General features: G+C 43.3%; 1 protein-coding gene and 1 non-coding gene across 2 annotated transcripts in view; one reads left to right on the forward strand and one right to left on the reverse strand.

Annotated features, from left to right (window-relative positions):
- LOC124802799 (agrin) overlaps positions 1-26,447 on the forward strand; it is a 304,188-nt gene that overhangs the window by 178,261 nt on the left and 99,480 nt on the right. The window lies entirely within an intron of this gene.
- Positions 12,452-12,535, reverse strand: Trnas-gga. The gene is given in 2 exon segments: positions 12,452-12,486; positions 12,496-12,535. It is a non-coding gene; the product is annotated as a tRNA-Ser (tRNA).

Genomic DNA, 26,447 nt, shown 5'->3' on the forward strand with positions numbered 1-26,447 from the left:
CCACAGCCTAGAGGATGTTTCCAGAACGAAATTTTCACTCTGCAGAGGAGTTTGTGCTGATATGAAACATCCTGGCAGATTAAAACTGTGCGCCATGAAGGCCGCGAAAGGCAAAGGTCCCGAGATCGAGTCTCGGTTCGGCACACAGTTTTAATCTGCCAGGAAGTTTCTTATAGAGTGTAGTTTATATTCTGTAAGGATATTAAAAAAACACACTGGACTAACACTAAATGATGTGTGGTTCTGATTATGTGCAAAACAAACAAAAAAAGACAAGTCGTCGGCTCCCAGTTTCTCTCTTACATAGTCGTTAATGTTGCTTTTCCTACCAATGTTACCAATACTACCGGTAATCCTATCATTTACTACGTCATGTGTGCAACTGCCAAAAGAATCAAACCGCAGTTTTGGTAGAGCGCAACGCTAAGTACGAGTATACACGCTCGCGTCTAAGGCTACGGCGAACGTTAACAGATGGTCATTCCTCTAAAGACAAAGCACCGTTTGCACTTCCCCTGCGCCACATCACGGCACCTGAACGACGCGTCTTGTCTCGAGCGCTCACTAGCCGGGAGGAGAGCGAGGGTGAGCACTCATGCTCGCGTAGCGCACAGCCTAGTAGAAAGAAGTTATGTTACCCGCCGTACGCTCAGGTGGCGTGGAACGCAGGTGCTGCAGAACCAGACAGTGCAGCGTAGATTCTCTGCTCCGAAGCGCTTGGCAGAGATGCTTCCTATCGTACCACGTGTTATGGTTTCTTGTCGTTCCATCCGTGAATGCAGCGCGCGAAGAATGATTGCTAAAAAGCCTATACACACTCTGTAAAAGGTCTGATCTTGTATCCGTCGTCCCTAAGGGAGCGGTACGTTGAGGGATGTAGTGTGTTTATGGATGTCTCTTTAATACTAGTTGTTTAAACTTTGCAGGTAGCTGTTCGCTGTACATTTTGTGTCTATCTTCAGTTTCTTCAGCATCTCTCTGACACTTTCCCATGCGTCGAACAAACCTGTCATCTTTAGTGCTGTCGTTCCTTCTACACGTTCAATGTCCTCTGTGAGGTCTATTTTGTTTGGGTCCCATACACTTCATTAGTATTCTAGAATTAGTCGCACGGGTGTTTTGAAAGAAGTCTCCTTTGTAGACTAAGTGCATTTTCCCAATACTCTGCCAATGACCGAGTCTGCCACCTGCCTTATCTCCGTCTGAGCCTATGCGATTATCCCATTTTGTATCTCTACAAAGTAATGCACCCAGGTTATTTTTTTTTTTTTTTTTTTTTTTTTTTTTTGTATGAGCTGATTTATTACAACTGTGAATCACTGCTGTTCAACTGACAGCATGGTAATTTTCTGTGTTTTGCGAAGTATACTATTTTACATTTCTAACCATAAAAGAGAGTTGCAAATATCTGTGCCTCTTTCAAACCCTATCGGGAGCCGATTTGGTCATTGTCTGCTACGCCATTACAACATGAAAAGCAAGGATTCCAACACGATTCCCAAGGGAACATCTGAGATACTTATACATTTATCGACGACGCTCTGGCCGCGCGGGATTAGCCGAGAGGTTTCAGGCGCTGCAGTCACGGACTGTCCGGCTGGTCCCGGCGGAGGTTCGAGTCCTCCCTCGGGTATGGGTGTGTGTGTTTGTCCTTAGGATAATTTAGGTTTAGTAGTGTGTAAGCTTAGGGACTGATGACCTTAGCAGTTAAGTCCCATAAGATTTCACACACATTTGAACATTTTGACGACGCTCTATCTAAGTTAAGACTATGTGGCCTGCCTACTGAGAAATCCTCGAAACCAGTCACAAATGCCGGCCGGAGTGGCCGAGCGGTTAAAGGCGCTACAGTCTGGAACCGCACGACCGCTACGGTCGCAGGTTCGAATCCTGCCTCGAGCATGGATGTGTGTGATGTCCTTAGGTTAGTTAGGTTTAAGTAGTTCTCAGTTCTAGGGGACTTATGACCACAGCAGTTGAGTCCCATAGTGCTCAGAGCCATTTGAACCATTTGAACCAGTCACAAATTTCGAGTGGTGCTACCCTATGATTTTAAGCTTTGATGTGGTTATGAGTAAAACGCTTTTCGCAAGTATCTTTGAAAGAACCAGCCTATCAGTTTGGAGTGATTTAGACGTTTAGAAACGGTAAACTTCTCATGTCTGTATCCCAGCTGCTAATAGGTAGGTTTTTGTAACCATTTTCTGAAAGCGGTCGCTAGCAACTCTTCTAGAGTAATATAGACCCTTGGATTTAAATGGACACAATTTAGCCGCCAGAAAGACTTAATCGGCTAGCATGCCCACAGAGCAGATGTACACCTGCTGAAATCCGCCAAGACCGTACCGCAGTGCAATTTCCAATGTGGCACTCAAACAATAAGCGTTTATATCCCTTATTTAAGGGTCCTGCTTGGGTAGAAACAGTTCTCAAATTCCTCTGCAAATGCTATAGTCAACCTGTCGTTGTCTCCACACTTAGAAACTGAGCGTTACTTAACTAAGGAGATATTCACACACTTACCATTAAAAACATGTTATTGAAACTGAAGTATATCCACCTGATATAACCAGCGTTTTTCTCCTGTCATTTACCATTTCTCGACCCTTGTACAGCATTCTAGTGAGCCGACTCTTAGTTGAGTCCTTATGGCGTCAGGTTCAATGTTACTCGTAAGTCCTACCTGTTGCCGACCGCAGATGCTCTAATAGTACCCCAAGACATGTTGGGCAAGCAAACTTCGGATTACGAATGTAAGGAAAAAGTGTAAAACCGTTACTCTCCAAAGAGAATTGAAACTATGTATAATGTACATATACATCTGTATACATACTGCGCAGTTCACCCTACGGTGCTTGGCAGAAAGCACCATTTACCGCTACTAGTCATTTCCTTTCACGTTCCACTCCAAAATAGGGCGACGGAAAAGCGACTGTGTATATGCCTCCATATGAGCCCTAATTTCTCGTACCTTATCTTCGTGGTACTGACGCAAAAAGTGTGTTGATGGCAGTAGAATCGTTCAACAGTCAGCCTCAAATACCGGTTCTCTAAATTTTCTCAATAGTTTCCCTCGAAAAGAAATTCACCTTCCCTCCAGGAACACCCATTAGCGTTCCCCAAGCATCTCTACAACACTTCCGTGTTATCCGAAACTACCAGTCACAAATCTAGCAGCCCGCCTTTGTATTACTTGATGTGTTCCTTTAATCCGACCTGGTGGAGGTCCCAAACACTCTAGCAATACTCAAGAAAGGGTCACACTACCATCCTATATGCAGATTCCGTTACAGATGAACCACACTCTCTCAAAATTCTCTCAATAAACCGAAGTCGACCAATCTGTTTCCCTACCACATGCTCGTTCCATTTCGTACCGCTTTGCAACGTTATGCTCACATATTTCAACGACCTGGCTGTCTCAAACGGAACACTACTAACACTGTATCAGAAGGTTAAGGGTTTGATTTTTCTACTTATTCGCATTAACTTACATTTTTCTACAGTTAGGGCAATCTACAGTTCATCACATCAGCTATAAATGCTGTAGGTCATCTTGTATCTTACTATCGTCACTCAATGAGGAGACCTTCCCATACGCCACAGCATCATCAGCAAACAGCCGCAGACCACAGCATGCCTTGTCTACCAGATCATTTACGTATATGTAAAGTAATAGTGGTCCTAACACACTTCTCACATTTCGCTCGAGCAGACGCGGAATACTATGTACGTTAGTTACTGAATAAAGAGGAATATTGCAGCCTCCCCGTACTGGTGGCCACGTCTTCCTTGTTCTGAAACTATGCGATCGCCCCATTTCATATATTCAAGTTCCAACCAGCACTAGGAGTGACTCTTAAATTCGGCAAATGGAAAGCAGCTGTGTGCTTCAGTTCAAAAAGCTCATTTTCTAACATACGTATTTGCAGGAGCTGCAAATTTATGCATCGTTATAACATAAAACACAAGAAAATGAGCATTTTTCATCTCCAATAGCGTTACCCGAAGGCAACAGCACATTAATAAGTCTGACAGCAGCTTATATGGAATGGCAGACAGTTGTAATGCGACTCCCAGGATAGGTTACGGTAATAACGCTTCTACTTAGACTGATGTAATTAAACTTTCTTGTGACATATGACTCATATATTTATCTAAGATAATGATTAAAGCTGAAAAAAATGAATTAAAATCTATGCTCTGGCCAGGTGTTTCACCGAGGTCTCCTGGTTACACGGCAGATGCGCTAGCCATTACATCGCCATAGCAGTACAGGTAACAGAGATGCATGGACTTCCTACTTCAGCCTATTTTCCACCTGAGGTACAGGCGGTGTTTCTCCGTAACGTACAAATCTGGGGTGCTATTCCAATACTGGACAGCCACAGCAATACTGAGAATTTAAAAGGGTGAAATGTCATCGACGTACCGCTCTGCTACGAGGTTACCGCAGGTGACAACCAAAAAGGTCCTGCTATGAAAGGAAATGGCATCCGAGGCTAACAGTCCTGGTTGTCGAGCCTATGGAGGGCGGCAGTCAGTATCCCACCACTGTCAGAGGCGCCTCCAGACACGTCGTCAGCGTGGAATCTAATTGGATTGAGTAGACTTGTTATCAGTGGTGGAATTGTCGAGTCCCGCTTCGAACTGAGCCCCGAAGACGTATTTTGAGACGCTCCGGCCAGTGATGGGATTCCAAACTGACCATCACCCACCATACTGCTAGACAAACAGAAGTTGTTACCATTTCGTTTCATAGCGTGACCATTCCTTGTACTCACGTTGGGCATCCATAACAAATTTGGCCATTTCTCTACGTTACGGTCACGGGCACCTTCAAAGACAATAGCTGCATTCTGCCATTCTGTCAAGTTTCCACGTTGGCCTATTTTCCTACGCTTACTCCATATATGCGATTGTCACCTACTCACCTAACGGGATCCTTGGTGGTGGAGGGTCACCAGACCGCCAGGTACCAGTTCAGCGCGATCTACTGCGCTCCAATGCGACCAGTCTGCCATATTAAGGAGATGACTAGTATTTTGTTTGGTGAGCTCAGAAAAATTCTAAGCCGCGTTACGTTCTTCCCCTGTTGCAGAAATCTAGTTGCCTTTGATTGGATGGCGAACAAGGTACAACCGGAACTAGTCGGGTAGTAATGAGAACGCAGCTTGCCGAGCGAGTTCTTGTTATGCACCGTTATCGCTATAACTCGTTGCCAGCTGTAGGAGAGGTGATCTCTTTCTCCGGGATTCCGGAAACTTCACTGGCCGGTCACTTCAATGTCACCACCAATCACCACCTATCGGTCTAATGATGCGCGTTCCTGTAACACGGCATCGAACATCCATTTTTTCATCATGGAGTCGTTGCTGACACACAATGTTACTGTTCTCCGTTGGCCAGTACCTCGTGCGCTGTGAATTCACATGACTGGAAAGGTGAAACCATTCTTCATCACTCGTGATGCAATGGAAAGGATGTAACAAACTATCTTTGATGTGATTCGAAAGCCATGTGCAGTAATCTACAAGTTTCTAACTATCCTCCTCCCGTAATTGCTGCACAATCGTCACACGATATAGCCTCAAATTAAGACTTTTTAGTATCCGCTGGAAGCTCCTCTTGGTTCAAATGGCTCTGAGCACCATGGGACTTAACTTCTAAGGTCATCAGTCCTGCACCTCCTCTTACTTACATACATCTGTTGAGCCAGTTTCACGCGTAGACTTCTTTGGGCTCTGAATAATTCTTCGGCGAATGTCTGCAGTGACTTCTGGTGTGCGAACTGAAGGAACTCTTTGTTGTTTTATATTCTGCACAAATCCGTAAGTAAGCGAATTTTTATACAAATGCAGTGTTGCTTTCTTGGTTGGTAGTCCTCTGTCTGGATATTCGACCTCAAAAATTTCGCGAGTTTCCTTAATCGCACCTATTTTCACATTTGTTTCCACAATTTGTCACAATTGCAATTCGTGCTTCTGTCGAGGAAGTCGTTTTGCAGACCACAAACGTCTAACTTCGCTGACGAAATAAACTGAAATGATAACACAAGAATGCTAATAATAGATTAATGCATTGAACTGTCCTTTGTCGTAGCTGTTTACTCTGTTTCAGAAGTAGAAATTCATTATCACTGAAAGGGGAGGCGGGCTAAATTTAACAGCGCCACCAGTTGCTTTAACTACGGCGGAACTCGAACTGTTTACGGACTTAGCCGTTTCGTAAAAGCTCCCACCCTTTGGCCCGAAAGCCAATGATGATTCCGTTTTGGACGTCAGTAAATCTTTCCACTTGCGCAGTACAGCAACGCACCGTTTATCAGCGTACCCCCGACACGCTTTGTAAACGCTCCTTGCTACCACCGCCCCCTGCCCTCTTTCAGTGGTTATCGAACGCTGACGTTGAATATACACATAGATACTCCATAATCCACCTTACGGTGCATGGCGGAGAGCACGCCACCCCACTACTCGTCATTTCCTTTTATATTCCACTCGAAATAGAGCAAGGGAACTGTCTGTATGCCTCCGTATGAGCCCTAATTTCTCGTATCTTACCTTGGTGGTCGTTACGAGCATTGTATGTTAGAGACAGTACATAGTTCTGCAGTCAGGTTCAAATGCTGTAGTATATCGAGAGGTTGTAACGATCGAAGATTCTAATGAAATGTAGGATCTGCAACGAATTGACGCATGGTGCAGGGAATGGCAATTGAATCTCAGTGTAGGCAAGTGTAATGTTCTGCGAATACACAGAAAGAAAGATCCTTTATCATTTAGCTACAATATAGCAGGTCAGCAACTGGAAGCAGTTAATTCCATAAATTATCTGGAGTAGGCATTAGGAGTGATTTAAAATGGAATGACCATATAAAATTAATCGTCGGTAAAGCAGATGTCAGACTGAGATTCGTTGGAAGAATCGTAAGGAAATGCAATCCGAAAACAAAGGAAGTAGGTTACAGTACACTTGTTCACCCACTGCTTGAATACTGCTCACCGGTGTGGGATCCGTACCAGATAGTGTTGACAGAAGAGAGAGAGAAGATCCAACGAAGAGCAGCGCGCTTCGTTACAGGATCATTTAGTAACCGCGAAAGCGTTACGGAGATGATAGATAAACTGCAGTGGAAGACTATGCAGGAGAGTTGCTCAGTAGCTCGGTACCGGCTTTTGTTGAGTTTCGAGAACATACCTTCACCGAGGAGTCAAGCAGTATATTGCTCCCTCCTACGTATATATCGCGAAGAGACCATGAGGATAAAATCAGAGAGATTAGAGCCCACACAGAGGCATACCGACAATCTTTCTTTCCACGAACAATACGAGACTGGAATATAAGGGAGAACCGATAGAGGTTCTCAAAGTACCCTCTGCCACACACAGTCAGGTGGCATGCGGTGTATGGATGTAGATGTAGATGTAGAAATGCCGGTTCTCTGAATTTTCTCAATAGTGTTCCTCGAAAAGAACGTCGCCTTCCCTCCAAGGATTCCCATTTGAGCTCTTAAAGCATGTCCGCAGTACTAGCGTGCTTATCGAACCTACCAGTAGAAAATCTAACAGCCCGCCTCTGAATTCCTTCGATCTCTTCCTTCAATCCGACCTGGTACTGATCCCAAACACTCGGACAGTACTCAAGAACAGGTCGCACTAGCGTCCTGTATGTAGTCTCGTTTACAGATGAACCACACTTTCCTAAAATTGTCCCAATGAACTGAAGTCGAGCATTCGCCTTCTCTACCAATGTACTGTATTGCATTGGGGACCTAGAAATGACGCAGAGGCTTTTGTCCTCGACGTACCCTCAATGGTTCACAACCCCACAACAGGCTACAGCAGTTCACTTACCCCACTGGCGCCCCACACCGAACCCAGAGTTATTGTGCGGTTCGGTCCCCAGTGCGTTAGACCGCACGGCTAACCGGGCGGGCTTCCCTACCATATTCCTCACATGCTGGTTCCATTTCATATCGCTTTGCAACGTCACTCCCAGATAAGTCGCTCAATTATCGCGTTACGGCAACGACTGCACTGTTTTCCGCGTCCCCCGACACGCTTTATACAGGGTGAAAAGTATTTAAGCCGACAAACTCTGGGAGGCTGTAGGGGACATCAAAACAAATACTTTTCCCTAATGATATTTTTTTCCTATGAGAAGTATTTAAACCGGTAGAGGAAGATTTCTCTGGTAGCAAATTAATTAAACCAACTAACACTTTTCCATTTTTTTATGACCAAAAGACAACACATTAACACAACACCATTTCAATTACAGTATATTTTCGAAAATGCCTCCATTGACACGTAAACAAAGGTTACTCCGTCGGATCATGTTCTGTCTGACACGGGCAAAAACCCCAGGAGTATCCTGAATTGTTCTTGCTGCTGCTACTATCCGGGCAACCAGATCCTCTTCTGATGCAACATGAGTTGCGTAAACAAGATTGCGCATCTCTCCCCACACAAAGAAGTCCAGAGGGGCATATCTGTGGATCGAATAGGCCACGGTACAGGACCATCTCTGCCAATACACGTTTCTGGGAACCGTCGGTCCAGGAATCGACGCACACAACGACTGAAATGTGCCGGCGCCCCGTCATGTTGGAGCCACATGCGTCGTCTTGTAGGGAGCGGAACGTCTTCCAGCAATTCTGGCAATGCTCTGGCGAGAAAATTGTACGAGTAACAGTGCCTGCCATTTAATGGCGTAGGTAGCAGATACGGCCCAATTAAACAGTCCTCAACAACACCGACCTACACATTACCGAAGAACCGCACTTGATGAGCGCTAGTAATTGTGGCATGTGGGTAATCCTTACTCCAAACATGGAAATTGTGCATGTTGAAGACTCCATTACGTCCGAACGTTGCTTCACAGGTGGCCCGCATCTCGTGGTCGTGCGGTAGCGTTCTCGCTACCCACGCCCGGGTTCCCGGGTTCGATTCCCGGCGGGGTCAGGGATTTTCTCTGCCTCGTGATGGCTGGGTGTTGTGTGCTGTCCTTAGGTTAGTTAGGTTTAAGTAGTTCTAAGTTCTAGGGGACTGATGACCATAGATGTTAAGTCCCATAGTGCTCAGAGCCATTTGAACCATTTTTTTGCTTCACAGGTAAACAACACAGAGGATGGAAAGTAGGGTGCATTTCACACTGTGCTCTGGGTGGATAATCAAGCGGTTACAGGTTTTGGACACGCTGTAAGTGAAATGGACGTAACAATTGCTCTCGAAGGACTATTCTTACATTCGTCTGATTCGTCCCCATGTTACGTGCAACTGCACGAGTGCTGATTGAAGGATCCCGCTCCACATGCTGCAAGACAGCTTCCTCAAATTGCAGCGTTCTTACAGTGCGACGGCGTCCCTGTCCAGGTAATCTGCTAAATGACCCGGTCTCACGCAGACGTTGGTACACAGCAGCAAAGGTCGTATGATGCGGGATACGGCGATTAGAATATTGTTGTCGATAAATCCGCTGTGCAGCTCGTCCGTTGTGGTGCGCTACTTAGCACGCACCGACCATATCAGTGTACTCACTCCACGTGTATCGCTCCATTAGTAAACAGACGATGCACTACTACACTGGTGGACAGCAGTTGCCTACAACTGAAGAGCGTAACACGCCCTCTAACAACTGAAGATCGTAATACGGTGCATGGGGGCTTATTTATTAATTTTGAAAATCATTTTTATTTTTCGTAGCTGTATGTCCGATTACGCTGTGTCTCGTAAACGGTTGGCCCTGACTCGTATTATTACGCAATCTGACTGCATAGAACAACAACAAAGAATGAAATGAAAATTTTCGTTAACACAATTAATTAATTAAGTCCCCAGCAACTATAAAACCTACGAAACCAAAGCACAAGTATAACTGTTCTGTGTGTGGAAGTATGACTCAACGTACACATCTGGCACGGTTCTTCTTCAATAAGACAAGAAATTTGAAATACCATTTATACTGACGTGATAAAAAAAATTAGAAATACTGTAATTGCACAAGAAAACCAGAATTACACTCTAATACAAGAACACAAGCCAGATGCTTTGTTGACTGAACCTGTAATGACGCATTATTCAGGACATTGAAATAATGAGAAAAAAAGAAAAGGAGTTTGTTACCTTCATTTATATTGATGAAAAGCACTCTAATCATTACAATATCTCCACACCGACTCGCTACTACCACATCTCAACAAGAACTCCCTACTACGACCTCTCGACAAGAACTCTTCACTACGACATCTCAGCAAGCACTGACTACTGCGAGTTCTCAACAAGCACTGCCCTCCGCTACTTCTCAATAATCACTGCCAGTGGAGGCGGCGAAACAAAACTCTCTGGCGCTGTGGCTCAGTGTAGCCACCTTTCAACGGTCTCTAGCAACTGACGAGCGTAATACGACCTCCATCGGTTTCAATAATCCTCATAAGAAAAAATGACATTACAGGAAAAATATTTGTTTTGATGTCCTCTACAACCTCCCAGGGTTTGTCGGTTTAAATACTTTTCACCCTGTATAACCTCCACAGCTAGTGCTGCCACTTACCGTCTGTGAGTGCTTATTGCAAACTGGTATCGAACACGGGGTATGGTCACATTAACGTGACCGGAGCGTGTAAATCCTAGCGCTGGCGGCAGCTGCCCTGTCCAGGCCTACGCCTGTGGCCGGCCGCGGTGGCCGTGCGGTTCTGGCACTGCAGTCCGGAACCGCGAGGCTACTACGGTCGCAGGTTCGAATCCTGCCTCGAGCATGGGTGTGTGTGATGTCCTTAGGTTAGTTAGGTTTAAGTAGTTCTAAGTTCTAGGGGACTTATGACCTAAGATGTTGAGTCCCATAGTGCTCAGAGCCATTTGAACCATTTTGAACCTACGCCTGTGAATTCCGGGGCAGAGCGGCGCACGCCATCAGGGAAGCCAGTGACCGCGGCAACAGGGCCACACGCAGCACAGAAGAGCAGACCGGGGCACGGTGCGACCGTTACGCGGCCGCCGTATTTCAACCCCTGTGACAGCGCCGCCCCTGTCTCAGGTTTTTGCAGCCGTAAATCTCGCCCTTGGCGCGTCTAAGTCGCGCCTGGGACCGGTGCGGCATCTTCTGACTACCGCTGTGCGACCGCATGCCGACTCCTGTGCGATTTCCTGTTTCCCATGCAGCAGCTTTCAGAGTCGGCGGAAATCGAGGTACCAGGCGCACACGCAGTCTCGGATCCAGCGTTCCCTCACTCCAGCCAGGATGGACGCACTTGACCTCTTTCCACTGAAGGCTGGAGCCACTTTACCGACCGTAGAACTTTCTGTCGGGACTTCTGTTACGTGGGCACCACGCTGTGGTCTAAAGCCGTCGGCACGTAGACCGTGCATTCGCAGGTTGAGCGTGCCGAGTTTCTGAGGAAGACAACGAGGGCTTCAGATACGGAGCACAAGCTCGGACTAGGGAAGGATGAAGAAAGAAAGCGACCGTGCCATTTCAAACGAACCATCCCAGAATTTACCTTAAGCGATTTAGGGAAGTCACAGAATTTAGGATGCCCGGTCATCCTCCTAAATGCGATTCCGGTGTGCTAACCACAGCTCTATTCCGCTAACGTCATAGCGTGAAAAAGCACGTTGGGGACTCTTTCCGAACGGACAGGACAATATCTAGCATGACAGATAGTCTGAACGTGCGTTTGAATGTTGACGAATGGGGTGACAGAAGGCCACCTACGTCACTTGTACGCCATCTCCCTCCAGTACAGAGTCGCGAGACGCCATACTGGCTTTCAGTTGAAGCTCGTACGTATATGCCGTTAGTGATCAGCAGAAAATTGACAATCTCTCGGAAACCCGTCGGTAATGGTATGATATGTTGTAATGAAATGACAGGAAATGTCATATTGGTGGTTAAAGAACTATTGCAATTTGCGTATTACGAAAATATGCCGTTTCAAGGCATCCATAAGAAATGCAAGTTTCTTGGTGAAGTACGTTGTAATTAAATGTCAGTTAATAACATTTTTACGACTAAATCTTTCAGTTAATAACAAATCTACGATTACAGCTTAAAGGAGACGGTAAGATGCAAAGCATGGCCACAGAGCAGTCATGCTCGGTATAGCACAAGGAGCAGTGTCCTAGAATTGTTAGGCAACCGCTGATCTGTTGCTAGACCGCGTTTCACTGCATCCAAAAAATGTTTTACTGTCCCTTGCGTTTTCTCATAGGTTCTGGTATTTTCTTATACTCTATAATACTCGATGCTACGTAAATATAAATGCGGTCTTTCCGAGGAGTAAGTTTGTTCGTTTGGCTTGATCCACAAGATAGCTTGCACTACTTACAGTATGATATTTTGCAAAGAATTCGAAGGGCTCTGAGCACTATGGGACTTAGCTTCTGTGGTCATCAGTCCCCTAGAAAGAACTACTTAAACCTAACTAACCTAAGGACATTACAAACATCCATGCCCGAGGCAGGATTCGAACCTGCGGCCGTAGCGGTCGCGCGGTTCCAGGCTGTAGCGCCTAGAACCGCTCGGCCACCCAGGCCGGCCGATATTTTGCACTTTCTTGTTTTAAGTTTTGTATTTCACACGTTGTAAAGATTCTGCTGTTGAATAGGAACGGTAATCAAGTAAGAATGACCTTAGGATTTTACTAAAAAATTGAGCATGATGAAATAATTTTTATATTATGTGGAGAACTATTGTAAATTTTTCCGCACTATTTGTAATAGAATTTTTATAAGCCGATGTCCGTATTGACTGGACATGGTACTTTCCTTTTTACCTTATAACATGGCCATTGATATTAAAGTTTTCAGTTACGTATACTAACGACAGAACAACATGATGAGCATGTGGACAGTGGGGGAAACGTGCGTTTTAATGGAGGTATTTTACTCCCGTCCATTTCATAAACAGCGTGATTTGTGAGCCACACATAACCGAGAACTGCTCCTGGAGCGCGCTGCGATCGCGTATACCACATTGCGGCACACGTACCGTATGCACAAGCCGCATCGTATCTGGCCGTTCATCAGCACGTTGAACTTGGCACGCTCAACGTTGACGTTCGGCACGGTCCGTGTGCCGACGGCTGAGTCTTCCGTGCCCAACGTTCCGTCTCGTGATAATGGAGTCATGCTGAGACATTGCGTTGTCGCCAGAAAACCATCAAATTCGATTTTCTTTTATCAATTTCCATCATTTCTATATAGGTTGTACGCACGGATAGGCCACAGAAATTCAAGAACACAAAAAAAGTTAGTCAGAAAATTAAAAAAAATACTGTAGACAAAAATTTTGTGATAATGCCAATACCAGGCGCGCAACCCCGTGCTGTAGAACCCTCCTCATTGAAACTGAATATGATTTGGACGGGATGTTGTTAAAGACCACAGGTTTAATCTATACTGCTATATAAAAACAAGTCGTTTAATGTTGCTAAAAAAAATGTTGACAAGTTATTGACCTATTTACTTCAAATTTTACACGATGCTCTAATGAACATTCGGATGGACGTAGGCTGTAAATTGTTTTAAACAACAATGCACATGTATTCTGTTATTACTGACTGAGAGAGAGCGAATGCTGTGCTGTACTCTGCTGTGAAGATGTGGAGTGTTGTTTTCTTTCTCACAATCAGTTTTAACTACGATGGCGTGGCATTTAAACCATTAGACAAATTATTTCTCCCATTATAATCTTTCTTGTTATATATGTTTTTAAATAAAAACTGTATACACAACAATGGGACGTTTTGTTTCCTTCCTCGCTGTTGGTTTTCACAGAAAACAGTGTCCGCAGCTCATGGTCTACTGGCTAGCGTTGCTGCCGCTGGACCACGAGGTCCCGGGTACGATTCCCGGCCGGGCCCGGGATTTTCTGCGCCTCGGGACTGGGTATTTGTGTTATCATCATCATCTCAACATTCGAGACGTGGCGAGACTGTAAATGGGAAGATTGGGAACTTGTACGGGTGCTGATGACCACGATGTTGAGCGCACCACAAAGCAACATCATTTTCATCACAGAAAAGAGGAAAGATCAGAGAGAGGGATGAAGAGGAGATGGACAAAGAGAAGGGGACGAGGAGATCGACAGAGAGAGGGAGGGAGAAGAAGACTAGGACGTATAACAAATTCCCATACATATCCAGTCGAAATATCGTTCTATTAATAAAACGACGATCGGCTGCAAGCCCGAAATTTGTTTGAAGTTGTTTAATGATGTTTCGGTCAGGAAAATAAATTATTTTTAAAAGATCATTACTAATATCACTGATGCATAAGACTGTAATACTGATTAAGTAAGTTAACAATAATCACTTTTTTAAAAAAATACTGCCATTAACGTGTGACACAATGTAGCAGAGGTTACAGTTCGTGAAATGCATGTATGTGCAACATCTTCCACACTATACTTTGTACCAGGATTGTTGATACTTTTAAAAATGTCAAAATTCGATATATCGATAATTAAAACATACGATTGACGGGAAGAATATCGACGTACCAGTCAAAAAAAAAAAAAAAAAAAAAAAAAAAAAAAAAAAAAAAAAAAAAAAAAAAAAAAAAAAGCTGCACATTATAAACATACTGCCAGTCTTAGAGCTGTATATTTAAGTACTGATTTATTATTAGATATTCTGTACATCAACAAGCTAGCAGCCTCCTTAGCCACCTTAGAAAAAGAACTGAAATGAAAACGACGTACGTTCACCCTTGGCGATAACTACTTTGCTAACAAACTGCATGAAGGGCACAATAAAAGGTGTCCGATAGAAGCCGGCCGGTGTGGCCGTGCGGTTAAAGGCGCTTCAGTCTGGAACCGCGTGACCGCTGCGGTCGCAGGTTCGAATCCTGCCTCGGGCATGGATGTCTGTGATGTCCTTAGGTTAGTTAGGTTTAATTAGTTCTAAGTTCTAGGCGACTGATGATCTCAGAAGTTAAGTCGCATAGTGCTCAGAGCCATTTTAACCATTTTTGTCCGATGGGTCCGTCGTTCAGTTTCTTCACATACTGGATTTGTCTGGAACACTTAATGTCAACTTCCCCGTTTTTTTCATTTCTGCAAACGCCAGCGCCCTGCAGCTGTAGTGTTATAATTGCGTGGTGAAGTTAAACGTTGCAGTTTGTGTTGGTAGCACCGAGCGACGATTAGGTCAGCTTTTCCCATCACACGTCTCCACCCACCGCAAAGACCAGTCTAGTCATTTATATTTTTGTTCTTCAGTTTCAGCAACTGTTTTTGAAGAATGCAGATGCGAAGAAATAGCACATGAGTTGCGTTAAAAGTTATTTTTTAACTCAACTGGTGTGCTATTTCTTCACATCGGACATCTTGTTATTCCATTCACACCGCCACCCCTAGTGCATTTCGACTTCTTTGTGCCAACTATACTTGTTTCACACACTCAAAGAGAGACTGGACGTGATGAAAGCTAAAAAAGTATTCAGACTCCTTCACGCAGTGAAAGTAGAAATATGTTCTACAGCAATTTGAAAATAACAATACAATATAAAATAAAAATATAGGCACTCGATAATCCCATTTCGATATATCGGTGGAAAGAATATTGCCGGTATATATCGATATACAGGGTGATTCAAAAAGAATACCACAACTTTAGGAATTTAAAACTCTGCAACGACAAAAGGCAGAGCTAAGCACTATCTGTCGGCGAATTAAGGGAACTATAAAGTTTCGTTTAGTTGTACATTTGTTCGCTTGAGGCGCTGTTGACTAGGCGTCAGCGTCACCTTTCTTCGAAGGTGCTACTGTAACTGGACTACGGTATCTGGAGATGTTAGAGAATTGGCTGTTCCCTCAGCTCGAACAAGAAGCACAACAATTCATATTTCAGCAGGATGGAGCGCCACCACATTGGCACTTATCTGTCAGTAAGTACCTGAACGTCAACTACCCGAGGCGATGGATCGGCCGCCAGGCAGCCCGTGACAGAGCACTTCATCACTGGCCTCCAAGAAGCCCTGATCTTACCCCCTGCGATTTTTTCTTATGGGGGTATGTTAAGGATATGGTGTTTCGGCCACCTCTCCCAGCCACCATTGATGATTTGAAACGAGAAATAACAGCAGCTATCCAAACTGTTACGCCTGACATGCTACAGAGAGTGTGGAACGAGTTGGAGTATCGGGTTGATATTGCTCGAGTGTCTGGAGGGGGGCCATATTGAACATCTCTGAACTTGTTTTTGAGTGAAAAAAAAAACCTTTTTAAATACTCTTTGTAATGGTGTAGAACAGAAGGTTATATTATGTTTCTTTCATTAAATACACATTTTTAAAGTTGTGGTATTCTTTTTGAATCACCCTGTATTTTGGTTAAAATATAGATATATCTATATTTTATCAACAAGCGTACTTTGTACAAAGCCTTTATGATAGTAACACTTTGACACGTCTGTCACATGTGCTTAAATACTCCAAGAAAATGCCTTCTTCGTGTTGTAGGTATTTCCCACAATGGAACAGAAATTGTTTCATTATTCACTTGGCAATAAATAAACGAACCAATTGACAGCACATCACAATAATAAATATAACTACCATGCTGTAGGGCTTACAAATTACTACTACTGCTACTGGTATTATTATTATTTTTATTATTAGTGGCCGAGGAAAGGCACAAAGCATTAATAGTCTCGGGTCTTCCAATTTCTATCCGCTCAATAGTAAGGTGTCCAGCGATTAGGTGGTTTACAAGCAATAAGAACAGTGCAAACATTTTCAATTGGTAGAGTCTAAGTCGGGGTGCAAGGTTTGGGTGAAGCAAACGTTTCTAGGGAAAGAAGTGGTGTAGAGGAAGAATGTTTTGTAAAATGTGTCTACCCTCAACGTGGATTATTAGCTTCCCTTTCTGAGAAACGACTGTAGATAGCACTCGCGATGCACAGGGAATTATTTCAAAAATGGTTCAAATGGCTCTGAGCACTATGGGACTCAACAGCTGTGGTCATTAGTCCCCCAGAACTCAGAACTACTTAAACCTAACTAACCTAAGGACATCACAAACATCCATGCCCGAGGCAGGACTCGAACCTGCGACCGTAGCAGTCGCAGGGTTCCGGACTGCGCGCCTAGAACCGCGAGACCACCGCGGCCGGCGGAATTATTTCATTCTGTATAAAAAGTTGTTAGATGTAAACGGTACCAAATGTCTCACTGACTCATTAGTTCGTGGATTAATAAAACGCCTACAAAAACCAAATATAATATATCTTTGCTTATTTTAAAGATGAGAGTGTTGAAAGAAAATTATTTTTCATTCTGAAGTTTAGTTAGACGCTAATGTTGGCGATGGCGGTGGTGGTGGTGGTGGTGGTGAGGGGGGGGGGGGGGGAAGGGGGGGGGCTGGAGGGGGTACTCGCCAATAAATGATTGTACTCAGGAGTAAAGATCTCAGAAAGGTTGGGAACCAATGTTTTTAAAGCTACTGTCATGGAATTCAACGGTATACGTTAGAATAACATTAATATTTCCTGGTGGAACTGCTACACAGAAGAACACCCTTCTTATCAATCGTGAGACAAAAAACTCTCGGCTTTCGTAAACCAGTTTCACGAGAAACAGAGTTAATTTTTAAGTTGAGGAAGAATGAAGATCACCGAACATGACGTAGTTCTATTAACAGAGCGAGAAGAAATGGGGCCGCATGTCTCAGGAATGTGCAACACGATAGTCAATGACGATGTCTGAACGTTTCAGCCGGCCGCTGTGGCCGTGCGGTTCTAGGCGCTTCAGACTGGAACCACGTGACCGCTACGGTCGCAGTTTCGAATCCTGCCTCGGGCATGGATGTGTGTGATGTCCTCAGGTTAGTTAGGTTTAAGTAGTTCAAAGTTCTAGGGGACTGATGACCACAGATGTTAAGTCCCATAGTGCTCGGAGCCATTTGAACCATTTTTTTGAACGTTTCAAACTACATCTTCATCGTGAAGAACAGTTGACCTCATACCATCTCGCGAAATGCAGTGTACGTATGAGACGTACAACAACGTTACATTTTTCTGGCTCTAGTGTTTAACTGACCTAGTAATGTCTTATGAAGGAAATGAAAATGATGATCTAATGTCATGAACACATAAAACCGGCTGCTGTTTCATCTATTAATCATGATTTATGTTAGTCTTATAGGAACACAAGTGATGCCCAGTAGCAGCAAAGCGAGTGCTATTTCGATACTCAAATGTCGTGCCTGTCGATCACGTTCTTTCTGGAAGCGTACTGAGTGCAGCACAAATAGTGTTCACACAAATGCGAACAGCGGCTAATTACAGTTGACAATCAATCATGTTTGATGACATCTACTTCTATTCTCCCGCATCACAAAATGGTCTCACTCCTCATATCTCAGATGAATAGCCCGCATCTCGTGGTCGTGCGGTAGCGTTCTCGCTTCCCACGCCCGGGTTCCCGGGTTCGATTCCCGGCGGGGTCAGGGATTTTCTCTGCCTCGTGATGGCTGGGTGTTGTGTGCTGTCCTTAGGTTAGTTAGGTTTAAGTAGTTCTAAGTTCTAGGGGACTTATGACCACAGCAGTTGAGTCCCATAGTGCTCAGAGCCATTTGAACCATTCAGATGAATACGCTCACTTCACTGTGACTCACACATAATTCTAAATCACCCATAGCCGATCTTGCGAGAAAATGTGATCTCATGCCATTTGTCAAACCCATCGAAGCAATTTCCTGTCTAGTAGCAAACATGGTTGTGTCACGAGCTATACACGATTGCAGCATCACGGATGCTTCGTGTGAAGTCAGCTTTATAAATTGCAAGCGTTTTCATAACACACAGGTAAAGGGCACGTCATAACATTCTATGCAGTCTACGTCACAGAACATGTTTCCTGAACCAACAGACCAGAGGTCTGTGCCGCACGTATTCATCCGTGTTTCTCAAATCTTACTTTGGACCCCCAAACTTTCTGCACCATTCTTAAACTAATGAGAAATGATTAGCTTCTCATGGCCGTGGTTCATTGCAATGTAGAAATTTTTTTTTTTGTAGAAATTATTTATTTCGTAATTGCAGTTTCTACAGTAAAGAGGCTTATTTTTGACAATGATATGTGTACTTGTCAGATTAGTTTAGTTTAATTTAGTTATGTCATGTTTCGTAGATCATTTTCACGATTATTCTGTCGATATGATGTGGAACAAGTCAGATTACAAGATATACCGGGTGATCAAAAAGTCAGTATAAATTTGAAAATTTAATAAACCACGGAATAATGTAGATAGAGAGGTAAAAATCGATACACATGCTTGGAATGACATGCGGTTTTATTAGAATAAAAAAAAACAAAGTATTGATAGACGCGTGAAAGATCTCTTGCGCGGGTCGTTTGGTGATGATCGTGTGCTCAGCCGCTACTTTCATCATGCTTGGCCTCCCAGGTCCCCAGACCGTGCGATCATTGGCTTTGGGGTTACCTGAATTCGCAAGTGTATCGTGATCGACCGACATCTCTAGGGATGCTGAAAGACAACATCCGACGCCAACGCCTCACCATACCTCCGGACATGCTTTACAGTACTGTTCTCGACATTATTCCTCGACTACAGCTATTGTTGAGGAATGGTGGTGGGCATATTGAGCATTTCCTGTAAAGAACATCATCTTTGCTTTGTCTTACTTTGTTATGCTAATTACTGCTATTCTGATCGGATGAAGCACCATCTGTCGGACATTTTTTGAACGTTTGTATTTTATTGGTTCTAATAAAACCCCATGTCACTCCAAGCATGTGTGTCAATTTGTACCTCTCTATCTACATTATTTCGTGATTTATTCAGTTTTCAAATTTATACTGACTTTTTGATCACCTGGTATATACACACATGAATAGTGCTAATATTAATATTACTGAAATTTTTAGTTCTACACATGCAATTACATTCAGAGGTAAAAATTTGTTACCAATTCTGAAGCAGAAACTCGTTCATGGAATAAAATGAGTGGTTCAAAAGAAATGATTTTAAGTTAGATATTAAACTTCACCTGCTACCTGCCAGATACTTTATGTTGATGGAGAAATGATCAAAGATTTTTGTTGCTGAATAATGTACTCCTTTTTGAGCAATTTACAGCTTCAATAACGGATAGGAAAGGCCAGAGGATTTTAATGTCTGACATGTGCTGAAGCAAAATCGTTTGCAGTACCACCTGAAAATGGCCACAAGATTGAAACTGCAGTTGTGAAACAAATAACTTCTACAGTCAACAGCGAATATGATTGTCATTTTAAAAACCTCACAGAAATGTTCGATCGCAAGGAAAGAACTTAAAACTCGGTAGTTTCTTATGTCATGAGAACGTCAATAAAAAATCAGACATGTATCTGTTTAAATGCGAACATTTTAGGTTAAGGTTTACCGCGACTGTTATTGACATTAAATGAAACAACAAGTTTGCTGTTACCAGTCACTGTTTATTTACCTCCATGACGCATTTCAAAGGTTTAAACCTCCATTATCAGGTGGATTTCTATTTGTTAGAATGTGTGTGCGTGCTGTGTTACGATATTTTGGAGGAAGTTATGACACTGTCTAGTGGAGAAACAAAACACTATTTCAGAACATTGTTTGGGTTTCTTCTGACAAAAAACTAAACGTATATCTAACGGTAAAAAGAAAATAAGAAAAACAATCTCTAGTGGTCACAGGTTCCTTTCACTGTCATAACACATCACATGTATGTTGTCAAGCTTGGAAATAAAGATGGCATCCGGAAAGGATCATATAGCAGAAGATAAACATTATCACAAAGTCCAAAGAATATACACCGTAACAACACTATTATAAATTAAGTTTTAAATTATTTTGGAGATCTTTGTTTTGAGGTGTTGAATACATGCGTTGCAATAAAATTTTCAGGTGGTATATAAATCGGTTTTTGTCAAGTTGATATAGCTTAAACTTCATATTCGTTTATATAATCAGGTGACGTGTTGCAAACTTTAAGTACAATAATTGTGTTGGCTACAGTTGTAAAACTGTACATAAATAACATTTTTGGATGGGATTCATATATAGGAGGGAGAGCTATATGCCTCATTTGTGTGGCCGTATTGTCCGTAGTTGCTTTATAATTCTTGACGGTATTTTTGTTCTGTCGTTGTAACTACAAAAATAAGTGAGTTTTTCACCAGACGCGTTTCGCTTCATTGAGGAAAAGCATCATCAGTGGTCTGTAATTAAGTTATTTACATTTTGATTTGCTCTTAGATCGAAAAACAGTTCGTTAAGAATAGGTTGATTTGTACTTACGGTGATTTTTCGGCTGACTTCTCGCTTATCGGGAAATGCCGTCTGCTAGCACATCACTGTGTTTCACACTGATAATTTTGGTATAGACTTGTTATTTCATTTAATGTATATGTTAACGATGTATTAAATGTGTCATTCATATGGACAGAAGATAAGAAAGTAGCATTGCCAAGTAAATTATATTTGTCTATGTTAAAATGGTAAAACTAAAACCTGTGCCTCCTTGATACACAATAAAGTAAGAAAATTTCGGAAGAGACGTTAAACACAAAACTCTACTTGTATAATGAATTACTTAACGGAAACATCCAGACAGACTAAAGCTCTGGGAGCTCTAATGACTCAGACTTTGCAATTCGTGGGCAACCGTCTATTATTGTATGATCTATCCAAGCACATCTCACAAGCCACCCTCGCAGCAACAGTTCTTTGTTCAGCCAGTTACCCTTTCTTCTCAGTTTAGTTTAATGTTATTAACATTCTAGATTGCAACATTCTCCGGGATGACTGAGTGCTCCGATCGCGATTCTTCAGAGAGTTACAGCATAGAGCCTAAGTGGAGGACGTTTCTACAAAAATAAAATGATTTAGCTAACACTTAAAGTAGTAAAGGAGTTTTGCTATTTGGGGAGCAAAATAACTGATGATGGTCGAAGTAGAGAGGATATAAAATGTAGACTGGGAATGGCAGGGAAAGCGTTTCTGAAGAAGAAAAATCTGTTAACATCGAGTATAGATTTAAATATCAGGAAGTCGTTTCTGAAAGTATTTGTATGGAGTGTAGCCATGTATGGAAGTGAAACGTGGCCGATAAATAGTTTAGACAAGAAGAGAATAGAAGCTTTCGAAATGTGGTGCTACAGAAGAATGCTGAAGATTAGATGGGTAGGTCACATAACTAATGAGGAGGTATTCAATAGAATTGGGGAGAAGAGGAGCTTGACTAGAAGAAGGGATCGTTTGGTAGGACATGTTCTGAGACATCGAGGGATCACCAATTTAGTATTGGAGGGCAGCGTGGATGGTAAAAATCGTAGAGGGAGACCAAGAGATGAATACAGTAAGCAGATTCAGAAGGATGTAGGCTGCAGTAGGTACTGGGAGATGAAGAAGCTTGCACAGGATAGAGCAGCATAGAGAGCTGCATCAAACCAGTCTCAGGACCGAAGACCACAACAACAACAACAACAACAACATCCTTTACAGAAGAAGGTCTTTATGTAACAATTCTCTAAAACAGATTCCACAAAACAGAAAAAGGAAGAAACGTTTCAAGTTTAGCGTCTTCTATACAGCGCGGTCATCAGAAGCGGGGTTGGAGTTCAGACAGTCTGAGCGGTGCCATGCGGCTGCTCTAGCGCCTGAAGGTAGGCAACCCCTTCGACACCCTTCATTGGGTATGCCTGTCCTCAGGTGCTAAAGCAGCCGTGAGGCATCACTCAGCAGAATAGGTGTCTGACAAGCACATTTGTAACGGTATGTGGGTGGCACCTAGAGTGCTGGAGGAACCCTTTGCCATTCTATTCACACCCTACTATGTAGGACCATGTGAACCCGACACTTAAAAGGCAGTAACCAATGGACTTTCCAAGATATAGAAAATCTTATCATCTGTTAAAAGAGGTCTTCTCGTTGTATGAAATATTCTTCAACTTCGGAGCCACGATCGAACTTATGACACGCGCCAAATTCTGACGTGTATTTTAGAAATTGTTTCGGTAAAAATCTCTATTTCCAATTTTTCTTTGCTTGCATATCACGTCCACCTCTAGGTCTTCGATCACGTGTCCAGACATTCTAATGCCTTGAATAAATTTCTTGCGTTTCGAAAAGCGAGAAAATAATGATTAAAAATTAAAAATTCTGATTTTTGTCCACATGTAAAATTTGTTTTTGTATAATTTCTGAATGTTTTCCTGCCGTCGTAGTGAATCCGAGGACAGATACGGTGTAGCTCTCCCCGCTAGTATATCCTGCATAAACTCTTCATACCTGCGTACTGTATTCAAGCCTGGCAAATTCATAATTCCTTCATGCCTCAGAAAGATGTCAATCGTTTATTACAGTCAACTTATACTGTTAAGTTCTCTTTCCCCTTACTCGTTTCAGTACCTCTTCATTTGTTAGTCTACGTACCCACGTAAGCTTCAGTATTCTTCTGTAGTGTCACATTCCTAAAGCATCTGCTGTGTTCTCGTCTATACTGTATATGGTCCACCTTTCATTCCATCTACGACGCCACTCGAGGCAAATATTTTCAGAAATTAATTCCTAACACATTTCTATGTTAATATACTAATATACTCATCTTTTCGAAAAATTGTTTTTTGTCATTGGCGGGTGGATTCCGTCAGTTAGTTTGCTGCGCAATATAAGGTGCGATCAAAAAGTTTCCGTTCGAAGGCAGTACAATCCACAATCGGTATGTCAATCAGGCAAAATCACCGTAAGCACTGACACAATCATTCCGACTACGCAAAAGGTTGAAGATGCCGATTTGGTAAAAACACTGTGTCCTGCTGCATGAAGAAGTCCGTAACTGCCTGCTCGTACAACCGACAGGAACCGTCGACCCTGAAACGAAACTTTTTGGTCGCCCCTTATAATACAACTGGCTACTACCGCCAGTGTCTAATTTCTTAATCCAGTTACCTCAGAACTACTTGATTTACGTCGACTACACTGAATTACTGTCGTTCTAATTTTGTTGATATTTCTCTTACAAGCTATTTTGAAGATACCATCCATTCCGTTCAGTAGATCTTCGAAGTACTTCGCTGTCTTTCACTGTCAAACCTTAAAGTTTTTATTTCTTCTCCCTGAATTTCAGTTCCTTTCCAAAATCCTCCTTAGTTTATTTCATTGCTCGCTCGATGTACAGACTGATAGCATGGGGAACATGTTGCGTAAATGCTTCGTTTATACGTAACTACTGCAACCTACGTCTACTTGAACCTGCTTAGTGTATTCACAGCTCCGGTAACAGCCTCACTCCGCTGCTACCCCCTCTTATCCTTCTGATTCCACAGAATCTGTCTGGATTGCACGGAGAACATTTGGGCAAGCCAGGATCGGCCAAGATTTGGGCTCACTGGCTACCCCCACGCCATAGTGCCAAAGCGCTCAGCATCACTTCACATTTCTCCCACCGCCACGTTTGTCTGTCTGAGGACGAGGAGCGGGAAAAAGGGAAACAGCGAATGCGCCTCATGTAGATGGCAGTACAGTACTGCATACGGCTTGGTTTTGTATTTCACATTTCTCAGCAACACAGATCACAAACAAATCAATTTTCAGTGTTAATTAATTATTTTTGGCGTGCTGAATACGTATTTTTTATGTGGTAAGAAACATCGGCATACGGATTGAAGATGCCACGTAATCGTAACGTATTTACTTTCATAATCGAAAAAACGTCTTTCACAGAATTGTCGCTCGAAACATTGTAACACTTTTGCAACCTCATTATGTAGACTTGGAAAATGTACATGAGGAAAGCAATGTAGACGTCCTGGACAGTTTTAACGTAAAAAGATTTGTCATTAAAATTGGCCAGTCAATTACATCTGCACATGCACAGGGGAGCTTTCCGGCAAACGTTTCTGAAAAACAATTCGAAAACAAATGTAAGAGTGGCAGTGCGCTCAAATCCTTTAGAAACTTTCCTGATAATTCTTGCAAGGACACAATGAATCCTTCAAATCTCGCGGTTTCTTTAACGCCAGTGAGCTTAGGCTCTGGGCTATCTTTGTCAGAATGTGTCCCTTTTACAACGCGAGTTTTCTTTTAAATGAATCCCCTCCAAATCAGAAAGAAGTGACCTTGCAGTCTTGCTGTAGGCAGCGCGCAGTCAAGTCCATTTACAATGAGAAGTCTGCAATCAATTCCGGATGTTCTAATTTTCGTTCCAGCACTACTTTCTCCTTCATAAATTGAACAATAGCGGGTTTTACATCGAGAAACCTTTCCAGGCATGCCGCTTGACTTAACTTACGTACTTTGCAGTAATACAGTATATGAGGTCGCCATACTCTTCGTTCACATCCATCGAAAACTGTTGAAAACGACAATGTAATTATGTGTGCGACTTCAGAAATATTACTCTTCTTATCAGCAGTTTCTTCAAGTGCTCCATGCCTGTAAATTTAGCACAAAGTGCTTCTTGATGTACAGTACAATGAATCCCGTCTGTCGGTCGTTGTAATTTTTTGCTCTTTCATTGTCATCTAAATGTTCAAATTCTTTCTGCATGGTACTGTAATGTCGTTTCATAGCAAATAACCAGTACCCCTCGCTTATATGAATTGAGAATTTTTATCCTTCTCTTCCATCATTCCCATTCGTTGTACAGGATTGTGACGATAGATCGCTAGACTGCCTCTTTTTGTGCTGACAGCTACTGGATCTGTCAACGTCCTTCATGACAGGAATAAAAAGCGAAGGGCAAAAGCGCTAATAGCACTATTCTCAGATAGAGTTGTGCCGACCGAAAAATGTCGCACCGCAATGTTAAATGAAATGTCGAGCAGTTCAGGCTAACTCCGAAAAGGGGCGAGCAAAACAGAATGACAGGTCGGGCCATGGTCCGCACGCGAGCTGCACATGACGCACTAGTGAAGTTTGACACGCCGTGGACGGCCTTGGTTTAAGCCCTGGGGAACTGAATATTGGCCGTGTCAGAATCTGACTAGGTGCTGGCAAGCCTCAGATTCCCACCAGTACTGTAGTATTACAGCAGTAGGTAGTTGGGCACCGCGCGGGACGACGGCTCAGCAATGGCCATACCTACAAGCTGTCCGACCGGGAGCCAGGATGAGGGTCCAGCACGGGTCACGACCATCATGCCGGGTCGGTACGGTCGTGAGCAGCAGAGTGCAGCCCCGCTTAAACCACGTCCTCTGTGCGGTTTATCCGAGCCGCGTCTGGACAGAAAACGGTGTCCGCAGCAGTAAACCTCGTGATGCTGGAACGTCAGACGTGCCTCCTCCCTCTTTATTCCTCCATGTCGCCTGCCTAGTGGTCCTCTATAGGTCGTTACCTTCACAGTGAGCGTTGGACACCAGTCGGAAGCTAACCGACTGTACGGCAAAGTGGGAGCCACAAGTAGTGGCGAAACGTAGTGGAGGAGCCTGGATGGTCCTCACTTCAGCCAAGAAGGCCCGCCG

This window comes from Schistocerca piceifrons, chromosome 6 (assembly GCF_021461385.2).
Source record: "Schistocerca piceifrons isolate TAMUIC-IGC-003096 chromosome 6, iqSchPice1.1, whole genome shotgun sequence".
Lineage (NCBI taxonomy): Eukaryota > Metazoa > Arthropoda > Insecta > Orthoptera > Acrididae > Schistocerca > Schistocerca piceifrons.